Here is a 6,122-nt window from a genome sequence, read left to right as displayed (position 1 = left end):
CAAACAATTTCATTTATGATGCAGATTCACAATTATGTGTTAAAGAACATTTTCCCCCCTTAACATCTGAATTACTTCCTTTCTAGAATAATAAGGGAATTGAAGCTGAAGCTGTGTCTACACAATCACACCATGTGTAAGAAGGATCTTTAGCAGTAAAGCAACCTCACTGAACTCCAGCAGAAATTCCAAGCATTAGGGAGTCAGAAGAACTAGAAGGCATGTACTAAAAGGAACCCCTATCCACTTAGCAGATTCATCAAATACTTGAACTTCAAAATATCACCAATCCCAGGTCTTTGCTGAAAGGAATTCAGAGTTAAAAGCTAGTGTTTATGATGATTACAATAATACAATGAAAAGAACACTAAAACAGAATTGAATAGTGCAAGTAATAATCAATTTTCATCTTATAGAAAAATGAGAAAATGTATCTCCTTCCTTTTCTTGAAGAGATGGAAGATTATGGAAACAAAATATTGCCTATATTGTCAGATATGAATTCTGGTTTAGTCAATTATGTTTAACTTCCTTTTTTTATGCAAGAAAATGCTGATGATGGAGAAGTGTGGGGAACAGTGCTATCTGCAGAAAAATAAATATAAAGATAAAATTTGTCATTGAAAGAGTAAAAAGAAGTCAGTTATTAGGTATATAGTTGTCTACACATTGATGATTAGTGGAAAGAACCACCATTCAACTGAAACTGTTATCTCTAAGTTTACAACTGATCTCTTAACTCTTTCGTCACTTTTAAACATCCTTTTTTACCTTTCTGAAGTCACTACTTTTGTTGATTAACCCCTCTTCCTAAATATACTTTTCCTTTGGCTTTTCTAACAATGTGTGTGTGTATATATGTATATATGTGTGTGCACACATGTGCACATGTGTATATGTGATTTGTACTGATGTAAACTATGTCCCCTTTAATCTTTGGGGGGCCTCTGGGAGGGGCCCCACCCTTCTGTCTATTCATGAGGGTAACTCCCAGAAAAGTAATCTCATTCAATTGGAGATCTTGTCCTGGGGCATAATCATCGCCCTCTATTAAATAAAAAATTAGTCCTTAATCTCCTCAACCTCAAAACTCGGAAGGCTAATAAAAGACCTGAAACACCAAATCTTTGCTAATGCCCTTCTGGACTTAGCCCAGGGTCTTTCTCAATGTAAATCTTTGCAGAAGTCCTAATAGGATTTTGCCCATTGATGAAGATATTTTCTTCTCAGTATAAACCCATCTTTGCAATAGTCCTAACAGGATTTTGCCCACAAAGAAAGCTGTCTTTTTAGCATACTGTCTTCTTAGTGTAAATAAATCCCCTTTTGCCACAAACTTCAGATTTGCAAATTTTTTCACAAAGAATCTGCAACATCAACCAGGAGGGATCTCTCAACCCTCAATTCTAACACCCCATCAGTACCTCTTTTACAATTGAGCAATTTATGATTTTTAAGAATTTTTTTCAATATTTTGTGCTTCTTTTACCAAGCTATTGATTTTTTTTTTGTTGCCTTGTCTTTATTTATTTTCCCAATTTTTCCTTCATTGCTCTTATTTGATTTTTTATATCTTTTTTTTGACTCTTCTTTATCTCTTCTTTCTTTAGCTTTGTTAGGAAATTTTATTGGGCTTGCATTTAACCTTTACTTTAATTTGAGGTTTTGGTTGTACATGTTTTTAAGTCATTATCTTCTGAGCTTGTGAGTTGAGCTTCCCTGTTGCCTTCCACAGTAGCTTTTTATGGTAAGGTTCTTTTGTTGTTGTTTGCTTATTTTTCTAGCCTATTCCTTGACTTCCTTGCACTACAACTAGGATTGTCCTATAGCCAGCAGGCACCAAAGTGGCTATCAATTGTTTAGTTTTCAGTGTGAGCATTTACACCTCCAGAATTAGTATATTACAAACCAGGATTAATGTCTAGATTTAAGTATTAATAATATAGATCAAACTCAGAAGTAATCCCTAATTACATTTCTGCCTTTCCCTCCTCACTTTGTTGTTTAACATTTACCAGCATATAACTCACCACTGCCCTTTCACTCAGATTGTCCAGATTTGCTACCCCATTAGTTTGTGATGATATTTAATTACCATATAATGTATAGTATTTCAAATATATTTACTTGTTTTGTTAAATATTTCTGAATTATATTTTAATTTTTTCCCCAAAAATTTGAGTTCCAACTTCTCTCTCTCTCTTCTGCCCTTTCCCCATTATTTGAGAAGGCAAACAATATAATATCAATTATATATATATATAAAGTCATGTAAAACATTTCATGTTAACCATGTTGTAAAAGAAGTGTTTTATTAGTCTTAAATAACATTATAAATGCTGTTATCAAATTAATTAATTAAAATATTGAATGTCGGTGTCTTTAATTACCAGAAATAATTTGATTATTTAGTCCTGTGTAATATTAGTTATAAAAAATAATTATTTTTCAAGACTGCATATTATGCCAATAGTGGTAGTACATACTTACAGTCCCCGTTTCTGGGGAAACTGAGACTAATGGATCACCTAAATTCAGCAGTGAGTTTCAGTAGAGCTAAAAATCCGTTGTATATCTGCATTTTCTAGCACCAATAATGATGAGCCTTCAAGAAAGGGAGCTATTAGTTTATTTCAGTGGGCAAAGAGACTGGGTTGAAAACAGTAGATCAAAGTTTCCTTGATGATCAATAGTGGAGCTAGGCTATAAGCTACTTCTGAACTTATAACTTTGACAAGTTAGGAAGATCCAAACTCAAAAATAAAACCAATAAATATATCTTATTTAAAATTATATATTAATATGTAATTATATAATTACAGAATCTGGTAAAAACAATTTTGATTATTTAAGAATCCTATCATCACTAATAGCTATTTGCAGGGTAGGGGGAGGATTATTCACCTAGAAATTATTTTAAAACATTCAGAAATATGTGAAATTGCTGCTGCAATAAAAATCATTTGCCTTCTCCTATTTACTCTCTATCTTAAATTCTTTTAGGCATATAAGTTTGCTTTTCCCTATTCAAATTTAAAGGTTTTCTTAAAATAAAAAAAATTAAAAAAAAAAAAAAAAGATATTCCCTTTAAATTCATTCCGCGTTCTGCTGGTCCTGGTTACAAAAAATGCATTTTTAATGTATGAAGATGTCAGTATATACAGATGACTGATGTGAATCAGAATACATTAAGATGACACTGTCAGTCTTCTTCCTTAAGTACCAACCTCATAAGCATAAATTTCCTTCTTTAAAGGAGTTTTTAAAAATCTTCCAAAAAGGAAGACCTGGAAACTAAGAGCAGCTTTTGGGGGAGGGGAGCATATTCTAAAATCAATATAAAAACTTGGATACAAGGAAAAGGAGACTCTCAAAGAAAGTTCTTTGTTTCTTATTTCCCACTTTCAGAAACTAGAGGAAGGGTAATCTTAATAAATAATTACCAACCATAGGTCTTCATTTGTGCCATGGTAAAAAGAAAGAATATCCTATGCAATATGAAAATTTCCCATGTTCTGTAGGACTTTTATCAACTTAAAGGAATGCACTCTTCTTTCTAAATCCTGTTCCACATATAAAAATGTCATTTGATGGTGTCTTCCCTTTTTTTTTTCCTCTGGCCCACCCCAACTTCTTTTCTGGGCATGTCTCATGCTAAGAAACAAAGAAATGGAAGATGTGTATGGCTCGATACACAGTAATTTTTTTTTAATATACCCTAAGAATAGTTATAGAATTTATAAAAGTGTAAGCAACTTGAAGATTGGAAGGGGAAGAAACTTTATATGAATCCTAAGAATCCTCAAAAGGAGTAGTATCACAAGATGTTCAGTGCACATATTTATGGCTGTTTAAGAGGCAGATAAAATTGAAGAGCTAGCAAATTGTCTTCATTGGGATTCCCTAAAAGCATATCAAACTCAACGAGCCCAATATTTTTTTCACCAAAATGTATCCTTCCTCTCTGCTTTCTACTTTTGGTTGATGGTAGTATTATCCTTCCAGTAATCCCCTTTATATCATTATTGATTGTTCCCTCTTTCAACTTCTTGTCAGGTCTTTTTGACCCCAATCTGTTCACTTAAACAGTTTGTGCTGTGGTTTATATCCACATCACCTCTCACCTTGATTATTGCAGTAGCCACCCAATTTATTTCTCTAATTATATTTTCTCTTTTCTCTAATGTGTTTTTTTCCAAATTTTCTAATACAACAACCAAACTGGTATTTCTAAAACCCAGATCTGATGTTGCTCTTTCAAAAAAAAAAAAAAAAAAAGTCACTTTCAATGGCTTCTACTTGCTTCTAGGATAAAACAAATTTCCCTGTTTTGACATTTACCTGAATCTATGATCTGAATACCACATGTCTTTCCAGATTTTTTTCATATTTCTTCTTTTCTTGCATTCTCCTTTTAAGTCAAACTATCCTATCTTCTATAACCCATGTATGGCGTCCCATTCACTTATCTGCACCTTTGAACAAATGGTCTCTGATCTCTGAAATTCATTTCTTCCTTATCTTCACCTAACAGAATTCCTAGCTAGTTTCCTTAAAATCAGGAGTTCTTAAAGTAAAGTCCATTAAACTAAGGGTTTTATAAAGAGATGTCAAGGAGTACATGAGCTTGGATGGAGAAAAAATTATATCTGTATTTTCATTAACCTCTAACTGAATTTAGCATATTCCTCAATTATGATTTGTTTTTTAAAAAAAGGATTTTTCTAAAGAGGTGTTTTTGGACTTCACCATATGTCTAAAGATGTCCAAAACACATATTAAAAAAAAATACAACCTTTTCTTTTTTTAAGTATACTTTATATGCTACCTCCTAAACACTGGCCTTCCTTTTACCATTAGTTTTATAAGATCTCTGTCTCTCTTGAAACTCCTTTGAATATGTTTTGAATTTGTTTACTGTGGATATGTTGTCTCAGACTGTAAAATTACTGAGGGAAGGGACTGCTTCATTTTTGTCTTTGTGTGTCACAAACACAATGCTCTGCACATTAAGTACTTAATTATTGAATTAATTTAGGTTGAATTTAATTGAATGAAATAGATGCCATTGACAGCAAAGACTATAGAAGAGGAGGAATTTTGTTTTGTAAAATTTTTCATTTTATTAGAAGAAAATTATTAACATGAAACAAGATAGATTGAACTTTAAAATCTTAATCCTAAAACTTGCATCTCATTTTTAATGAGGCTATTCGGCAAAGTCTCACAGAGTTACATATCTTTAGGCTATATATGGGGAAAGCTGAGGTCCTAAACAACAAAGGACGAGAAGGAGGAAGTAATTAAAATTCCTATAAAAATTCTTCAGGAAAATTTGAATATATCCTTAATTGAATTGTCATTTCTGACTCTATATAGTAGTAGGCCATGCACAAAAGTCACTTTCAAATAACATTATTTTACCTGAGCAGTCTTTATAATAGTTCCTACCATAGTGTCTGGCATATAGTAGCTTCTTAATAAAAGCTTATTGATTGATTATTTTAAACAGAATCAGCAAAGAGCTTTTAGAAATGTTTCTGGTTGCTGGTATATGTCTCACTTCAAATTATTATACAAATATTTAAAAAGTGTGCTTCTTAATTGTAACTTTGTGCCCATAATTTTCCTTAGTGGTTTAGTCAATGTGATGCTAAACAAATAGATAATTGTTTTTAAAATTAGTTATATGAATGCTTTTAAATAATCTCATGGTTCTCTGGAGTATCATCATCTTGTGACTGAGTTAAGTTAAAGCCAGAATCTTCAGTCAGTTTGGACAAGTCTTTATCCAAGTGCTGCTTTGTCTTTGTAACATGAGATAATAGAATATTACATAAATTCATTGTGTTTTGGCATCACAAAGCCCAGCCAGATTAAGGTTGTTATAACTAACAAATGCCATGAAGGAAAAAAGATTTGAAATAAATGAGTGAGATCTTAAAGTTTAGGAGAAATTAATCTGAGTTAACAAAAAGGAGATTAATAGGAGAGAAGAAAGTATAAATAGAAATTTGGGTTGTCTGACTCCAATATCCAGATAATGTACTGGATTTTTTTATTTTATCGAAATTTGGTAGAGAATATATTTTCCAAATGTTCCCTACTTATCCCCTCCCCT

This window comes from Antechinus flavipes, chromosome 4, assembly GCF_016432865.1.
Source record: "Antechinus flavipes isolate AdamAnt ecotype Samford, QLD, Australia chromosome 4, AdamAnt_v2, whole genome shotgun sequence".
Classification (NCBI taxonomy): domain Eukaryota; kingdom Metazoa; phylum Chordata; class Mammalia; order Dasyuromorphia; family Dasyuridae; genus Antechinus; species Antechinus flavipes.
Note: the sequence above shows the minus strand (reverse complement) of the source record.